Here is a 19,084-nt window from a genome sequence, read left to right as displayed (position 1 = left end):
AATCCCCAGGACTACAAAAAAATCCTATAACAATTCCCATTTGTCAAAACCCACAGAATTTTACAGAATAAAGGCTGAAACTTGCTAAGCCTGGTAGTGAACACCTAAAATCCCAGTGGCTTGGACGGCTGAGGCAGGAGGATCACAAATTCAAAGCCAGCTCAGCAACATAGTAAGACTCTGTCTCTAAATAAAATATAAAAAGGTCTGGGGATATGGTTCAGTGGTTGAGTGCCCCTGAGTTCAATCCCCGGCACCAAGAAGGAAAAAAAGAGAGCAAAGGAAAAAAAAGAATGAAATTTGCCAGGCATACACACTTATAATCTCAGCAACTCAGGAGGCTGAAACATAATTGTAAATTCAAGACCAGCCTCAGCAACTTGGCAAGTTCTGTCTCAAAATAAAAAGGATGCAGCTACCCCTCTGGGTTCAATCCCCAGTTAGGTACACACACACACACACCCTCAAAAGGAATGAAGCAATGTACAGAATAGAACTGGATTACAAATATATCAATCAGCCTTACATGGAGGGAAGGTGCTGACCTACTTTGAAAATAAGGGTACCTACAAAACTAAAGGAAAATGGAACTTGTCTTTTTAAACTACTCTACTTGATAAAGCTGTTCTTCATGGGAGCATAATTTAACAATTCTAATATATAGTTATATGTACACTAAAACTAAACAGTTAGGTTAAGGGATGGCAGATGGCTAGAGCCATGTTTTTCACTTTGGAAGAGATATTTAGATAATCAAAGGAGGAGGGTAGAATAACCATGTGATAATGGGTCAAAGTGGGAAACCTTAGTATAAACTCAGGTTTAATTTAATACAAGCTACATATTGTACATACGCCATGAAATTCATAGTAGAGAAATACAGGTTAAAATACATAACCAAATATCAACAATTTTGTGCACAAACCTTGGTTAGCATACACACATGTACTTTCTTGCTCTATTAGCTGTGAAAAGCACCAATGTCTTGTTTTCCAATACCATTCTTTAATAAAAGGTACCAAGTCTCCTTGGTAAAACAGCAGAATCTAGGACTGGGACAGGAAACACACAAGATAAGCCTGGAGCTGGTTATGGGGACACGTGCCTAAGAGTTCAAGGCCAACCTGGGCAACACAGCAAGACCTCATACCAAAATAAAATCTAGTACCACCAGAAAGTAAGGATATGCTCCAAAAACAAAATAAAACTGATGGAATTATGTCAACAGGGCACAAAAGACAGAAAAAAGTGAAAAAAACTGTGGAACAAAGTAAAGTAGTACTGAATTAAAACCCAAAGGGTAAAATATTTATGAATTCATGGTGATATAAATGAATAAATAAGCAAAAACAGGAATCTCTTGAAATTTTCCAAATAATTCATGTATACTCTCCCCCTTCTACTAGGTGGAGCTTAACTTTTCCTGCCTTATAATTTGTCTCTATGTAGATGAAGTTACACAATGTAGCTAGACACTATTTTTTAACCATTATGAAAGTAATTTCAACCAGAAGACTGCCTAAGGGTTATTCCTCATACCCTGGACAAACAAAACATATATATCATATCTATGCCATGAAATTCATAGTGGAGAAATACAGGTTAAAAATTAAGAAATGGAAACCAACTGGTACCTTCCAGCACAAGCCATCCCAGATCTCTCTCTCTTTTTTTTTTAATATTTATTTTTTAGTGGTATTTAGACACAATACCTTTATTTTATTTATTTATTTTTATGTGGTGCTAAGTATCGAACCCAGGGCCTCCCAAGTGTTAGGCGAGTGAGCTACCACTGAGCCACAGTGTGTGTGTGTGAGTGTGAGTGTGTGTGTGTGTGGTGCTGGGGATTGAACTCAGAGCCTTGTGCATCTAAGGCAAGCACTCTTATCAACTGAGCTATGTCCCCAGCACTCCAGATCTATTTCTTTCTTTTTTTAATAATTTTATTTGTAGTTGTAGATGGGCAGCATACCTTTATTTAGTTAGTTAGTTGTAGATAGACACAATATCTTTATTTTGTTTTTATTTTTATGTGGTGCTGGGGATAGAACCTAGTGCCTCATGCATGCTAGGCAAGTACTCTACTCTTGAGCCACAACCCCAGCCCCACCCCCACCCGTTCATTCTATTTATTTATTTTTATGTACTGCTGAGGACTGAACCCAGTGCTTAGGAAAGTGCTCTACCACTAAGCTATAGCCTCAGCTCCCAGACCTATTTCTTTTTGTTGTTGCTTTTTTTTTTTTTTGGTACCGGGAATTGAACTCAGGGGCACTCAACCACCAAGCCACATCCTCAGCCCTATTTTGAATTTTATTTAGAGATAGGGTCTCACTGAGTTACTTAGCGCCTCACTGTTGCTGGGCTGGCTTTGAACTCCTTGCCTGAATCCTCCTGCCTCAGCTTCCCAAGCCACTGGGATTACAGGTGTGTGCTACCACACCCACCCGGCTCCCAGATCTATTTCTGGTAAAGATTTATAACTTTTGTTTTGTTTTGTTTTTAGTTTTAGGTGAACACAATATCTTTATTTTATATTTATGTGGTGCTGAGAATTGAACCAGTGCTTCATTCATGCTAGATGAGCACTCTACCACTGAGCCACAACTCCAACCCAAGATTTCTAACTTTTGCTCTTCCAGCATTCCTTTGCTTTTGCACTCAGAACCTGTTAATTAGCTGCCTTCACAAGTAGACAAGTAAATCACAGAATCCTGACTTACATCTAAATGTTCCCATTTGCTGAACTGAACTGTCGATAATTATTTAATATAGTTTCTGGCAAATGACAAATCAAAAAAAGGATGGTAAAAACACAGTATGATAACAGCACATTAATATTAAGGAGACAAGTCCCAATGAACCCCCAAAGATTTTTCTAAAGTCTAGTTTCAATCACATTATTAAACAAACTCAAGTAATTTTCTTGAATGATAGAAACATAAATTACTGAAGAGGAACTCTTATTATCCTCAGTTATGGTACTGAATGTCTGTGCCCCTTGGAATTCATGTTGAATTCCTAACCCTCAAGGTGATGGTATTAGAAGACTGAAGCCTTTAGGAGGTAATTAGGGTCAGAGGTCATCAGGGTGGAGTCCTCAAGAAGGGATTAGTGCCCTTGTAAGATTGTGTGAATGCACATAAAGACAGCAGGATAAGAAACCTCAAAATTAAATCCACCACGCTAGCATCTTGATCTTGGACTTGCCAGCTTCCAGAAAAGTGAGATATAAATTCTTGTTGGTTAAGCTATGCAGATTATGGATTTTGTTGTGTAAGTCCGAACTGACTAAAAATACTTCTTCCAAAGCACCTCATAAAGAAAATGTGGAAGTACATAGGAAGTAAGCTCAGTGGATTTACAGCATAATACATCAACTGCATATGAAAGGATTTAAAGAAAATACATAGTGTCAGTTACTGGTTATATTTCATTATCTTTACTATTTAGTCACTCCTGATATAGCATATTTTTACTTTGAAAAAGCCCAATGAAGGGCTGGGATTGTGGCTCAGAGGGAGAGTGCTTGCCTCGCATGAGTGAGGCACTGGGTTTAGCACCACATAAAAATAAAATAAAGACATTGTGTCTACCTATAACTTAAAAATAAATATTTTCTTAGGAAAAAAAAAGGCCCAATGATTTAGGAATCCCCCACTGCTTTGTTTTGTCATTTTCTGGTACCAGGGATTAAACACAGAGGGCCCTAAACACTGAGACATATCTCTAACTCTTTTTATTTTTTTGAGACAGGGCCTCACTAAGTTGATGGCTTTGAACTTGCAATCCTTTTGCCTTAGCCTCCAGAATAGCTGGGATTACAGGCAAGCACCATCACATCCAACTATAGGTTAAAATTTAAATCTTTCTCCAACACAGCTATCACTACTATTAATACTCTTATTATTGAATCCAAGATGATCAAATATTATCTATTTCTCTCCAAAGAGTATATTTACGGAATAGATGAAAAGATTTAATGGACAAAACCTTACTATAATATTACTTGGACAGTAAACAAATTAAGTTATCCTCCTGCACAATAAATCTTACTTGGTTTAATTCTTCAACAATATGAATGCTTTTAATAAAATGAATAAAATTATTAGGCAATAGTTACTATAGCATACCAAGGTCTTCACAATGAGAAGATCAATGGCTTTTTCCAAAAGATTTCCATTCAGCCACTTGAGCTACTTTACTGAAATATCCCCCAATCTTTTCCTGTCTCTGGTCTTGGCTCTTGCTGGTAACCCCTCTTTGAAATACTCTTTTCCATTTGCTAGTATGGTGAAATCCTACGCCTTACTTAAGAGTCACCTTTTCTGGGAAGCTCTTCTGTTTCCTCCAGCCAATTAAGTTCTTCTTCTGGCCTTCTATTTGCTTTATATAATATCTTCATTCATTAGAGTTGTACAAATACTTGTCAAGTGATGTGGCCTACAAGACCGAAGCCAACATTAGATAAATAATACAGATAGCTTCTACTTTTCACCACTTCGCAAGTTATAATTCTGCTCCTTAATCACTTGCCTAATTAAAACCAACATTTCACTACTCATTGCTATGGTTTCCAATGAAGTGGAGACAAAGAAAACAGCACAGAGACAGAGGCCACAGAACAAACACAATCAAGACGCAACACGCAAAGCCAGCTGTCCTATTATGTGTGTTGTATTACAAAGCACTTCAGATAGGTAGTGCTGTGGCTTGACCCAAACTCAAGAGTCAGCACGTAAAAAGATGGAATCAGAAAAGCTAATTTCCATTGTTGATCCTTAAATTTGCTACGATCTCAGGGACATTGATTTTGTGTACTATATCAACTATGTGATAAAAATAATAATCTGCCAGAAATTTCAAAAGGCAATATTGTGTCATTTCTATAAAAATAAGCAAAGATTATGTAGAATACAAATGTTTTCAAAGAAAATATTTAATATTAAATACAGAAAGATATGTGGAAAGCAAATTTTTACTTCAATTTAAGGTGATTCTGGGGCTGAGGATGTAGCTCAGTGGAGGTTCACTTGCCTAGCATGCATGAGTTCCTGAGTTCAATCCCCAGCAATGCACCCCCCACCAAAAAAAAAAAAAAAAAAAACCTCTAGTTAAGACTAATATGCCCTGGGAACATCTCCTTGATTCTTGGAGCTCTAAACAGTTGATTTACAGATATTCTTTAATAAAACCCATGACTCTCAGGCACTGTGGCACACGCCTATAATCCCAGTGAGTAGGGATGCTAAGGCAGGAGGATCACAAGTTCCAGGCCAGTCACAGCAAGTTAGCAAGGCCCTAAGTAACTTAGTGAGACCCTGTCTCGAAATATAAAATAAAAATGGCTGGGGATGAAGCTCAGTGCTAGAGTGCCCCTGGGATCAATCCAAGTACCAACAAAACAAAACAAAATCCCCCAAAATATGACTGCCTGTAATCCCAGAGACTTGGGAGGCTGAAGCAGGAGAATCACAAGTTAGAGGCCAGCCTCAGCAACTCAGCATGATCCTGTCTTTAAAATAAAACAAAAAGTACTAGGGATGCAGCTGAGTGGTAAAGCAACCCTAGATTCAATCCCCAGAACCAAAAGCAAGCAAGCAAGCAAACACCAGTTAAATGGAGTTTTAGAAAGTAAACAATGATCTGTGATATTATCAGTAAGAAAAACATGTTTATAAAAATAAAACTAGCTGGGCACGGTGATGCATGCCTGTAACCCCAGCAGCTCAGGAGGCTGAGACAGGAGGATCATGAGTTCAAAACAGCCTCAGCAAAAACTGAGGTGCGTTAAGCAACTCAGTGAGACCCTGTCTCTAAATAAAATACAAAATAGGGCTGGGAATATGGCTTAGCAGTCCAGAGTCCTGAGTTCAATCCTTGGAACCAAATAAAATAAATAAAACTATTTAGCCCAGTGTGATGGTGCATACCTATAATCCCAGAGTCTTGGGAATTTGAGACAGGAGGATTGCAAGTTCAAGGCCAGCCTTGGTAACCACAGGGGGAAAAAAAATACATTTTAAACTGTTAACTATGAGATTATATAAAGAATTTCAAATTAAATATGTTAAATATTATGGTGAAGTTAAATAAACCAAACTTCACACGTGGGAAAAAATGAAATAATTTGCTAAACTGCTTAGGGCCTTGCTAAATTTGCTGAGACTGGCCTCAAACTTGCAATCCTCCTGCCTTAGCCTCCAGACTCCCTGGGATTACAGAATTACACCACCATGCCCAGCAAACTTAATTTTTTAAAATATTCTTTTAGTTAACAATGGACATTTATTTATTTATATGTGGTGCTGAGAATCAAACCCAGGGCCTCATATGTGCTAGGCAAGTGCTCTACCACTGAGCACAACCCCAGCCCAGCAAACTTAATTTTTAAAGAACTAATTTCTGCGGTGGCGCACACCTGTAATCCCAGTGACTCAGGAAGCTGGATAAGAGGATTGTGAGTTCAAAGCCAGCCCCAGCAACTGTGAGACTCAGTGAGACTCTGTCTCTAAATAAAATATTAAATAGGAGTGGGGATGTGGCTCAGTGGTTGAGTGTCCCTGAGCTCAATCCCACTGGTACAAAAAAAAGAACTAATTTCTGAAAATTCCCAACTTCACCTGGTATCACCACTGTAATTCCTCAAATTCAAGTTAATTCTTGATGATTAAACATTCCCCTTGGTCTCTACTATATCCCTGACCCCTCATTTTGTTGTTCTTTTCTCCTTTCATACCCAAAATACGGTGATATAGATTCCATTTTTTGTCTTTTCTTGCCTTGCTGCATTTTCTCCTCAGGCAATTGCAGTTTCAAATATAACCTCTAAGAAAATGACTCACTAGATTGTGAGATCTTTGAGTTTAGAAATTGATGTGTTCATCTGGCAAACAGTATTGAATCAATTAAACATTTGTTCAAAAGACTGGATGGATGGATAGTTCCCAAACTTAACTCTAGGCCTGATTCTACTGAACTCTAGCTCTTCCTTTTTGTATTTTCAGTTACCTCTAGACACCTGATACCACATTCATATTGGACATTTTCCCAGTCACATGCTTATGTATCTTCCTGTTTTGCTGACATAAAACCTAAGGTGTCATCTTTTGCTTTCCCTCTTTTCTTTCCTCCCACAACTGATCAGTTGTTAAATTTTTCTCACAGTCACCCTTCCTTCCAATTCCTCCCACTGCTGCTCTGTATCAGGCCCACATGTCTCTTCACTACTGCAACACAGATGATTACCTTGTTTCCCACCTCCTCACTCCTACCCTCTCCATCTATCCTTAAATTGCTGCAGGATTAATTTCATGATGCAAAGCTATTTGGTTGTTTTTGTTTTTGTGATGCTGGGCATTGAGCCCAGGGCCCTGCTCATATGAGCTAAGTGCTCCACTACTGAGCCACAACCCCCCAGTCTCAAAATGAAAACACAGACCCTGGAGTTGGGGTTGTGGCTCAGTGGTAAAGTGCTCGCCTAGCACATGGGAGGCCCTGGGTTCGATTCTCAGCACCACATAAAAATAAATAAAAATAAAATAAAAAATATTGTGTCCAACTACAACTGAAAAAAAATAAGTATTAGAATAGAAAGGAAATTATCAAAAAAGAATGATTCTTTCTGGGGCTGGGGATGTGGCTCAAGCGGTAGCGCGCTCGCCTGGCATGCGTGCGGCCCGGGTTCGATCCTCAGCACCACATAAAAAACAAAGATGTTGTGTCCGCCGAGAACTAAAAAATAAATATTAAAATTCTCTCTCTCTCTCTCTTTAAAAAAAAAAAAAAAAAAGAAAGAATGATTCTTTCTGGGAGAAAGGTAAATGGCTGTAATCAGAATTTTTTTTGTTTTGTTTTTAGTTGTTTGGTACCCTGGGCATCAGCAATGTTCTCTTTCTTTCTTTTTTTTATTTAATAACTTTATTTTTTTTTTTAAAGAGAGAGGGAGGGAGGGAGAGAGAGAGAGAGAGAGAGAGAATTTTAATATTTATTTATTTTTTTTAGTTTTCGGCGGACACAACATCTTTGTTTGTATGTGAACAAAGGATCGAACCCAGGCCGCACGCATGCCAGGCGAGCGCGCTACCGCTTGAGCCACATCCCCAGCCCTTTATTTTTATTTTTTTATGTGGGCTGAGGATCGAACCCAGTGCCTCATGCGTGCTAGGCAAGCGCTTTACCACTGAGCCACCACCCCAGCCCCAATGTTCTCTTTCTTGACCTGGATGGTGGTTACCAGGTATTTGCTTATTATTCTTTAAACTTCATATTTTATGCACTCATCTGTATTTCTTACAAGACAAAGAAATCTAGCTAACTTGACTTTTAATAATATTAAATGTGTAAACACTTCTGCAATTGAACTTTCCTTCTGAACACATACTCACATATTTCTACTAAGTGTGCACAGCAAAACTAACCTGTCAGAGGTAGAAGAAAATCATCAGGAACTGAGATAAAAAGGAGGAATTTCAGTGGAAATCTTTTACAAGTCCAGTACTTCTCAAATGTTAATGTGAATCTAGTTCATACTATAAATTTGGCTACAGTAAGCCTGGGATACAACTTCACATTTTGGATTCTAACTTTTTTTTTTTAATATTTATTTATTTTTCTTATCGGCGGACACAACATCTTTGTTTGTATGTGGTGCTGAGGATCGAACCTGGGCCACACGTGTGCCAGGCGAGCGTGCTACCACTTGAGCCACATCCCCAGCCCTAACTTTTTTTTTTTTACATTTTATTTTTTAGTTGTGGTTGGACATAATACCTTTTATTTATTTATTTTTATGTGGTGCTGAGGATCGAACCCAGGGCCCTGCACGTACTAGGCAAGCACTCTACCTCTGAGCCACAACCCCAGCCCTAGATTCTAACTTTGATGATACCAATGCCTGTGGACTTTGAGTAGCAAGGTCTTTTTTGTTTTGTTTTGTTTTGTTTTTAGTTATAGTTGGGCACAATACCTTTATTTTGTTTATTTTTATGTGGTGCTGAGGATCAAACCCAGTGCCTCACACGTGCTAGGCAAGCACTCTACCGATGAGCCACAACCCAGCCTGAGTAGCAAGGTCTTAAGTAACCATTAAAATACTGCTGGTGGCCAGGTGTGAATGTACATGTGTAATCCCAGCTACCTGGGATGCTGAGGCTGGAGGATTGCCAAATTTAAACTAGGCAGAGCAAATTAGCAAGACCCTATCTCAAAATAAGAGGGTTCTCAGTGGTAGAACACTGAGTCTGATTACTTCCTAGTAAACACGAAGTCCTGGGTTCAATCAATCCCCAGTACTGGAGGAAAAAGAAAGAATTACAACATATTCTACTACATACTATCTTGCATACACACTTTCAATTTCTCCTATTAGCTTTCTTCAAAATGTCCTTTCGTTTACTATTATCCCCTTGCTAAGCCAGTCATTGTCATCTACACTTACACTACAGTAGTAGACACCTGAGTAACCTCCTTGACTCTGGGCTTTTATCAGTAGCTGTTCCACAGAGTGCTTGTTGTCTCTAGGAATTCACTCAATGTGGTCTAGAAGCATGGGGGAAGAATTCAAAACTACAGTCCTACAATGATCCTATTAAATCTCTCAGTTTGTATATAAAGACAGCTTCCCACTGGCACACACCAGTATTTTGCAAAAGAAAAAAAAATTTAACATGAGTCTGTGAGGGGGTAGAAAATTTCATTTCTGGGGTTGGGGATACAGCTTAGTTGGTAGAGTGCTTGCCTCACATGCACAAGACCCTGGGTTCGATCCCCAGCACTACAAAAAAAAAAAAAAAAAAAAAATTCATTTCCATGTCTTTTTCCCAGTATTAGTTACAGCAAAGCAATGCTCTCCTTCTTCTGACTGAAACCCTCATCTTCTAGAAGAGGAGAGTACCTGCTACATCACCAGTCAGAGTTGAGATTTTTTTTTTTTTTTTAATAATGTTTAGTTGTCAATGGACCTTTATTTTATTTATTTATATGCGGTGCTAGGAATCAAACCCAGTGCCTCACACATGCTAGGCAAGTGGTCTACCACTGAGCCACATCCCAGCTCCTAGAATTGACAATTTTTTATGTATGACTTTTCTCCTTAACCAAATTATAAATTCATGAAAGGTAGATGATGTCTTGACTGCTCCTTAATTCCCAGGAAATCTAAAAGATAGAGGCATTTGCACATAAAGCAAATCTTTGGATCAGAAGCTCGCCTGGTCATAAAAATCCCCTAGCAGGGCTGGGGATGTGGCTCAAATGATAGCGCGCCCACCTGGCATGCACAGGGCGCTGGGTTCGATCCTCAGCACAACATAAAAATAAAATAAATGTTGTGTCCACTGAAACCTAAAAAATAAATATTAAAAAATTCTCTCTCACTCTTAAAAAAAAAAAAAATCCCCTAGCAGGTAGATTTCCTGGAGATTGTTTATAAATTTAGGGATGGATTCAGGAACCTTAATTTTACCAACATGCCAGGTGCCGGGTGCATGCCTGTAATCCCAGCAACTCAGGACACTGAGGCAGAAGGATCACGAGTTCAAAGCCAGCCTCAGCAACAGCAAGGTGCTAAGCAACTCAGTGAGGCCCTGTCTCTAAATAAAATACAATATAGGGCCTGAGATGTTGGCTCAGTGGTTGAGGGACCCTGAGTTCAATCCCCAGTACCCCCTCAAAAAAAAGTTTTTTTTTTTACCAACAAGCACTGCAGATGCAAGTTCTGAAAACCCCTAATCACACTTCTAAAACTTACATTATCCCATAATCTGTTCTTAAAAGATCAGCAATAAAGCATTATTTACCAACATGAATCAAAAGGAGATCAGTTGAACAAATCCTACTATATCAATAAAGCTGTGAAAATGAATAAGGATTTCCTGCCTGAACGTGGTTGATCTCCATGATATATTAAGTGAAAACAGCAAGATGCTGAAGAAGCTGTGTAGTAGGGTAAACTTCTGTGCAAGAAAAAAGAAAAAGGAAGGTATGTAGAATTCTGCAAAAATAAACATTAAAAAGATAAACCCAAAACAACTAAATGAGGATGATGGTCCAAGCACCAGCTATGTAACAACCCTTCATAATTCCTCCTCAGAGTCCAGCTCTGAAAGCTGCAGTAGTGTCTGAGGTGGTAACCTCTCCTCTATATCCTTAGAAGTTCTAGTAATACTCTCTCTTCCCTTTTGTTGCCCCATCCCTTGAGGTATTAACTGTTTCATCCTACAGTTACTAGTCTCTAAATTATCTCCACCTACTCTTTTTTTGCCTTCCACTCTGGCAACACACATATAACTAATTCCCTGTATTAAATCATTTCTGTTTGAAATATCTAGCATGGTTCCCAGTTTAGGGCTGGATTCTGATGGAAAGAATATTCTAAGCATAAAAAGAACTACAAAAAATCTTAAATGTACCTCAGGAATTTTGTTAACACCAATACAGAAAATATACTTAAAATCCTATATATAAATAGGATAAAGCAAACAAATGTTAACACTATTAAAACCAAGTTCTTCAACTGAAGAGGCATGTCCATGTCAAAAGGATACAACACCATCTTTTTTTTTTTTTGTACCAGGGGATTGAACTCAAGGGCATTCAACCACTGAGTCACATCCCCAGCCCTTTTTGTATTTTATTTATTTATTTATTTATTTATTTATTTTTAGAGAGAGAGAGAGAGAATTTTAATATTTATTTTTTAGTTTTCGGCGAACACAACATCTTTGTTTGTATGTGGTGCTGAGGATCGAACCCAGGCCGCACGCATGCCAGGCGAGCGCGCTACCGCCTGAGCCACATCCCCAGCCCCTGCATTTATTTAGAGACAGGGTCTCACTGAGTTGCTTAGTGCCCCGTGGCTGCTGAAGGTGGCTTTGAACTTGCAATCCTTCTGCCTCAGCCTCCCGAGCCACTGGGATTGCAGGTGTGCACCACCACATCTAGCCAACATCATCTTAAATAGGCTTATATTGGCCAAATTTCTGCATCAAAAAGACTAATGGCAAGGCTGGGGTTGTAGTTCAGTGGCAGAGCACTTGCCTAGCATGTGTGAGGCACTGGTTTCAATCCTTAGCACCACATAAAAAAACTAAACAAATAAAGGCATGCTGTCCATCTACAGCTATAAACTGGGGGGAAAAAAAGACTAATGGCTATAAGTAAGTGTAAAATAATGAATAAATCAAAATCCATGTGCCTACAGTAATACAGAAAATAGCAAAGAAATTTATTTACCACCACTGAGGTGACTATTGCACCAATTCTTTACTAAGAAACTTTAGAATGAAAAGCAAAGAATTAAGTATTTTGTCTTAGAGAATAAAGAAACAAATTTGGAAGAACATTCTGTACTAATGAATTCCTTAAAACAAATGAAATAAAATTATCCTAAATAGTCTAAGGAAATAATACCAGCTAAAACTAAAATTGATTTGCCTTTATAGAAAGTAAATGAACTACCTCAAATCTACATATTACTAAAAATGAAAATAAGTTGCTGTCAGGGGCAGAGGATGTACTTCAGCGGTAGAATGAGAACTGGGGGCTCAGCACATGTCACATCCTGAGCTCAATCACCAGCAACAGAGAGAGAAAAGAAGTTAGTTTAAGTTAATCTACAATTCAGAACAGGAAAATAGTTTTACAAAAATAGTAGTTACAAGTAACTACTGCTTTGTGTAATACCTATATATTTACAATATTTGTATATTGTTTATGTATATTTGTATATGCTTATATATTTACATATATTTGCATATGTATGATTACACAAGTATGTGTGTGTCTATCAAAGGACAAGATACTAAGCTCAATGTAGTGGCATACACCTGTAATCCCAGTGCCTTGGGAGACTAAGGCAAGAGGATTGTAGATTCAAGGCCAGTCTCAGAAACTTAGCGAGGTCCTATCTCAAAATAAAAAATTGGGGCTTGGGATGTGGCTCAAGCGGTAGCGCGCTCGCCTGCCATGCGTGCGGCCCGGGTTCGATCCTCAGCACCACATACAAACAAAGATGTGTCCGCCGAAAACTAAAAAAAATAAATATTAAAATTCTCTAAAAAAAATTTTTTTTAAATTAAAAATGGGCTGGGGATGTGGCTCAGTTCTATTCCTGGTACCAAAATATATATATATATTTGCACATTTGAAGCAAAACAGAATAATACTGGAAAAAATTTCAACAGAAAACTTTGCAATATATAAATTTAATACAAGAACAATCAGAATTCAAAGCAAATTTGCTTTCTAATACATGCATGAATAAGGAAATGCAAAATTAAAGGTACAGGAATGCCACTAAATCATAATCTTACAAAACTTTTAGAAGAATGTCATGGGAAACATTTTTAAAAATAAACTGCATTATGAGCTTAACATAGGGCAATTTTAAAATGACTTGTATATAAGTCATACTCTCTTACATGTAACTGTCACAATACAGATAAATTAACACACTACTTTTCTGTCAACCACAACCTTAAAACACTCCTTTTCAGTGAAGATACAGATGGCATGTATTCAAATAACAGTGCCACATAAAGATTCTACTCTATTCAAAAACATATAAAATTCTAGCAATATAGACAACAACATGCTAAATTAATTATAAAACAACTACAGCACTAAGATACATAACTTTTGTAGAAATACAGAAATTCAATTTCAGAGATACTAAGCAATCTCAATTCACATAAGCAGATTCTATAAAGTAGTTTATTGTTAATTCTGGCTTAAGCTGCCAATTTCACCCAAAAACCAACAGGACTTTATTAATTATTCAGAAAAACGAAACAGTACTAATAACCACCATAGCTGACATTCTAAAGGATGACAACTCAACATTAATTAAATATGATCAAATTAAAATATACAATGCCTCTCGTGCTAGCTGGCAAAACAAAAACAACGAAAAAAGCCTCACTCTATAAAGTTATCACCACTTAGTAATCTGGGATATTTTAATTGCAGCTGCAATGTTTGTGTTTGCTGCCTGTGCTTCTGACTCACTCAGAAAGGTTCTCCCAAGACTGCTGAATTTTTGAGAATGCAGAAACCATAACTAGGGCATACTGTGTGGGAAGTGTCATGACAATGAATGAATAAAACAGGAAAAGAACTGATGACAGAATTTTAAAAAAGTTTTTATAAAAAGCAAGTCACACACAAAAGGCAGACTTTTTTTTGCAGAACAATAAGATAGACTGGGGGAAATGCTGCCAACTTCAAGAAGCCTTCCTTGACTCCCCTGTTGGATTCAATGCATTTCATTTTTTAAGCTATGGATGGACCTTTATTTATTTATATGCAGTGCTGAGAATCAAACCCAGTGCCTTACACATGCTAGGCAAGCACTCTACCACTGAGCGACAACCCAGCCCCTCAATGTACTTCTTATATATACTACAATAAGCTTAAGTGGTTTCCTTGTCCAGTTTCCCAATCAGACTTCAGGCAACTTCATACCAAAAGCTGCCTGTTCTTAATTAGCATCATTAGTACCTCCCTCCCAAAATACCTAGTACAGACAGCACCCTTAAATAAGGATTTCATAGAATAGAAATAATCTTACATTTACCTTTCATTTGACATCTACAAAGCACCTTCACAAACATTACCTCTTATGACCCACATAACAATCTTATGAAGTGGGAATGTCATTATTTATAACTAAATGGCTCTAGTTTCTTATAAGAATTGTTGACAGCTCTGAAATCACAAAGATAAGCACATATTTGTTTTTCTTTGAGACAGCCTCTCCTGGGGACCTCAATATTTTCATAAAACTCAGGCTTTGCTAGCATTTTCTTTGCTTGCACTTCATAATAGTTACCAATCACACAGCTCTGAATCTTACTGAAGGTTTTAACTACATAAAGAGACATTAAAGGCCCTTCTAGAATTTGAGGCATCCTAAGCTATTTTTCCTGATCCTGTTCTTTTTGTAACTGAGAATGGTAAGGAATTACAAAAGTAGAAGTGATGGGGAGAGAATGATGTCATGGATGTCATGAAGTTGCATCAATATCTAATGATGATTTAGCACAACAATGCAACATATTATGCCAAAAAGCACACTCTCAAACCACCAGGATGTTTTACTGCATTAATTTCAAGACTATTAGCAAATTAATACATAGAGTGGCTTTCCAATTTTCTACTGTTAGTGCAAGTTTACTTCTTTAGCAAAGATACTAAAAAAAATCTACAAATTCTATGGAAAGCACCTGGATTTAAAAATAGAAAAGGAAAAAATGCTTAAAGAACTAGCCAATATTAAACTAAACAGCTACCATTTTAACAATTAAAAGCTTTTTAAAGGGCAAAACAAACCCGTGGGTCCATGTAGATTGAATAATAAGCTTATATTGGGGTGGTCAAAAGCGAACAGTTTCAGGGTACAAAATGACTATGTACAACAGAAAAGACACCCAACCAGATTATACACATGAATAAACTCAAAGTTAGCAATTTGACACACAACATCACTATTCAATGTAAGAGGTACAGAATGAATTCTAAATGAGAGTATTTCTTCTCAAATTTTCCATGTCTCTTTAAATCCATGATGTCATCTTTCTTCAGCACAAATAAAACCAAAGGTATATGTTACAAAAGGTATTTGGTGAGTTCAAGCAAAAGCAATGGCCACAACCATTCCCCAAAGCACAATTACCACTGAAGCCATCATTCCTCAAGGCTTCAAGTTAGCTTCCCTACCTGAGAGAAAACTAAGCCAAAGGCTCCCAAACAGCATTTGAACAACAAAAAGTTATTCTCAAAAAGGAATTAACCAGCACAGCACAATGTCGCTGCCAGCAAGTAAGAACTGGTAATGTGTCTGGATCTTCATCTAGCTCGGTGGGAAGCCCACCACAGAAAAGTCCAAAGACTTCGGCAACGAAGAAATGAAGCTTTTATTTTCCTAATAAAAGTGGGGAGATCCAACAGACAAAGCAAATGGTTATTCTGGCTTAACAAGCCAAAGGTTTCAAACGAACTCCATGAGCGCTGAAGTTATTCTGCAGACTACCGAGATCTTACAATTGTGTTTTCTTCATTTACAAATCGTTCCCACCCTCAACCGTTCCCATTGCACAAACAATTCTCACCAAGAAAAGGCGTCCTCAGTCACAACGTGGACTGCAGTCTCAAGCAAGGAGATCCGCTGTTCCCACTTCTCCAAGGCAACATTCATATATCCAGGGGTGAGGAAAGGCTGCTGCTGTTTTATTTTGCAAGCCAATCCCAAAATCATCCCTTTGCAGCTGCAGCTTTCGAGATGCGGGCCCCTCGCCGCGGACCCAATTTTGGAGAGCACCAGCCTCCAGCTCCTCTCGCAGGGAGTTAAGGTCTGGGGGGCGGGGTTAAAGCCTATTTGACACCCCTAAAACCATCCTTGCCATGGCCACACACCCCTTCCTGGACCGAGTGAGGGGGACGAGAACCGCCCCGCTGAAAAGGGATGGGAAATGCTGGCTGTAAAGGGGCTCTCCTTCTCCCCGCCTCACCCAGGGGAACCGACGATGACTACAGCAAGGCCCAGATTGGCCAGGACCGACCCCGGCGCAGGATGCCGGGCCTGCATGGACCCCGCGCCCACTGCCCCCGGGGCATAAAGGGCAGGAGGCGCCGGCTGCCAGCCGCGGCTCGGGAGGAGAGGCCTCACCTGGCCCAGCCCGCTCCACGCTCTCGGGTTCTCTCCGCTGGCGACTGTGGGGAGGGAGCCGAGGACAGGGCCAGAGCAGAGGCGCTCTGCCCCAGGTCGCGCTGGCCGTGCTCGGGTATCCTCACAGCTGGCGGGACCCCGAGCCGCCCGGAGCCGCCATCTTCCTCCACTCAAACGCCGCCGCCGCCGCTACTGCTGCTCTGGCCGGGAGAAGACAGCACGGAGCGCGCATGCGTCGAGACTCAGCGCGGAGGACGCGCGCGCACTCACGTCAACGCGGCGGAAAGGCGCGGCGCGGCCACAGGGCGGCGCCATGTTGAGAAGGGTTTTCTCCCGGAGGTTTGAAGGCAACCTAGTGGAGCGAAGCTTCCCGAGATTTGGCCTCAGACCTATATCCGCTGCGCTGCCTGGGGCAACAGGGCGGTTTTCCCAGTGGTTTGAAACTATGACGTTTAACCAGGAAATTAATTCAGTTGTGCCCCCGAGGTCCCAGTGGGAACCTATGAGGGCTGTGGCCCATGGAAGTGCCCTTGGATGTCACCTGGGGGAGGGAAACCTTTGGAGGCAAGCAGAGCAAGCAGAGCGTCTCAAAACTGTACCAATCATGTGTGAGTCGTTACTACCTACACCTTTCGGATAAGAAAAGTAAGGTGCAGAGCCATCACCTAGCAGTAGAAGCAAGCCAGGGCCAGGAAGAGACGAGATTCAAATAGACCTATCTGATTCCCAGGCCCCTGTACTGCTGCTCACTATCACTAGGAGATGGGGTCCACCAAAGTCCCCCTCCAAGGGTGCAACTGATGCTCCTGTGACAACCTTGAGGAACTTATTCCTGCAGCATGTGGTCTGAAGATATGCCAGAGATGCGGAGCTCTGTGCCTATCACAGGAGCAACCTTGGGCTGCCTGCCTGCAACAGCCCTGGATAAGAGCAGATCTCCTGGGCTATTCTTTGGAACATAGGTCTGGGTCAGAAGCCAAGTTCTGCAGGTTCTGGTGGTACACTCCCGTGGTTCCAGCTACTCAGAAGGCAAGAGAATCGCTTGAGTCCAGGAGTTCAAGACCAACCTGGGCAACATAGCGAGATCATGTACCAAAAACAAAAAACTCTGGCTTTTATTTAGGAACTATCACCACAAAAGGGAAAATTGTTCATTAAAACTGGTAAAAAGGATATTTAAATCATGTCATTTAAAGCCCCAAGTCTAAACTGGGCACGATGGCAGACGTGTATAATATAATCAACTCCTGAAGCTGAGGCAAGACGATCGTAAGTTCAGGACCAGCCTCAGCAATTTAGCGAGGCACAATTAAGCTCTGATAGCTCTTGCCTAGCATGCCCGAAGCCCTGGGTTCAATTCCCAGCACCACCAAAAAAGAACAAAAGAACAAAAAAAAAGTTTTTTAAAAAGTCATAGAATTGTGAACCCTTCTCCCCGATAGCACTGGAACCACTATTTTTAAAATTCTGGTTCCAGGGCCTGTCGCAGAGCACTGCCATAGACTTTTTAAAGTTCCCCAGGGATACTGATGCCCAGTCAGGGTTGGAACAGCTAGAGCATGTTACAACATGTTCAAATGAAGGATCGATGCATCCTGTCATAGTTCAAAGATAGCAGGGATTTTTGTCTGTTTTGCTCACTGCTTTATCACCTACATCTAATAGAGACCAGCATACAGTAGGGACTCACTAAATATTTGTTGAAGGAAAAAAATGAACAGGGAATTTGACTACAAGAAGGCGTGCAGTAAACAAAAATTTAGTGAATACCTACAATGTGCCAGACAATGTGGCATGTATTTTTTTGATATATATATTTTTAGTTTTAGATGGACACAATATCTTTATTTACTGATTTTATGTGGTGCTGAGGATTGAACCCAGTGCCTCTTACGTGCAAGACAGGTGCTCTACCAGCCCCTGTGGTATGTATTTTTAAATAAAACAAGGTCTCTTCCCACATGAAAGCTCCTACAATATACGTAGAAAGAGACAATAAACAAGTAAATAAGCCAAAACAAAAACTACAAATTGTGTTAAGCATGAAAATGTTATTATTAAAGCAAATTACTTTTTTTTTTGGGGGGGGTACTGGGGATTAAACCCAAGGGGCACTTAGCAAATGAGCCACATGCCCCATCCTCTTTTATTTTTTATTTTGAGACAGGCTCTAATACAATTGCTCAGGGCCTAAATTGATGAAACTGGCTTTGAACTTGCAACCCTCCTGTCTCAGCCACCCAAGCTGCTGGGATTATAGGCATATGCCACTACACCTGACTAAAGCAAATTTTTAAAAAATAATCACAGTTTCTGGATGTGGTAGCAATATGCCTGTAATTCTAATGGCCAGGGGAGCTGAGCTAGGAGGATCACAAGTTCAAAGACAACCTCAGTAACTTAGCAAGGCTCTAAGCA

General features: G+C 39.7%; 1 protein-coding gene across 4 annotated transcripts in view; it reads right to left on the bottom strand.

Moving 5' to 3' along the window:
• The window catches only part of Fbxo42 (F-box protein 42), a 91,202-nt gene extending 74,394 nt beyond the window's left edge, over window positions 1-16,808 (bottom strand). For 2 of the 4 annotated variants that reach the window (XM_046468502.2, XM_046468505.2), the window contains exon 1: window positions 16,667-16,808. The gene's annotated coding sequence lies outside the window, so the exon portion shown is untranslated. Of the gene's footprint in view, window positions 1-16,109; window positions 16,441-16,666 lie in introns of those variants that run through there. The other 2 variants (XM_046468503.2, XM_046468504.2) reach the window with 2 other exon arrangements.
• Window positions 16,809-19,084: the final 2,276 nt, after the last annotated feature.

The sequence above is a fragment of the Marmota monax genome, unplaced genomic scaffold, assembly GCF_021218885.2.
Source record: "Marmota monax isolate L192 unplaced genomic scaffold, Marmota_monax_Labrador192_F-V1.1 WCK01_AAM20220418_F8-fsc00008, whole genome shotgun sequence".
NCBI classification, from domain to species: domain Eukaryota; kingdom Metazoa; phylum Chordata; class Mammalia; order Rodentia; family Sciuridae; genus Marmota; species Marmota monax.
Note: the sequence above shows the minus strand (reverse complement) of the source record. Positions and strands in the feature narration are given on the sequence as shown.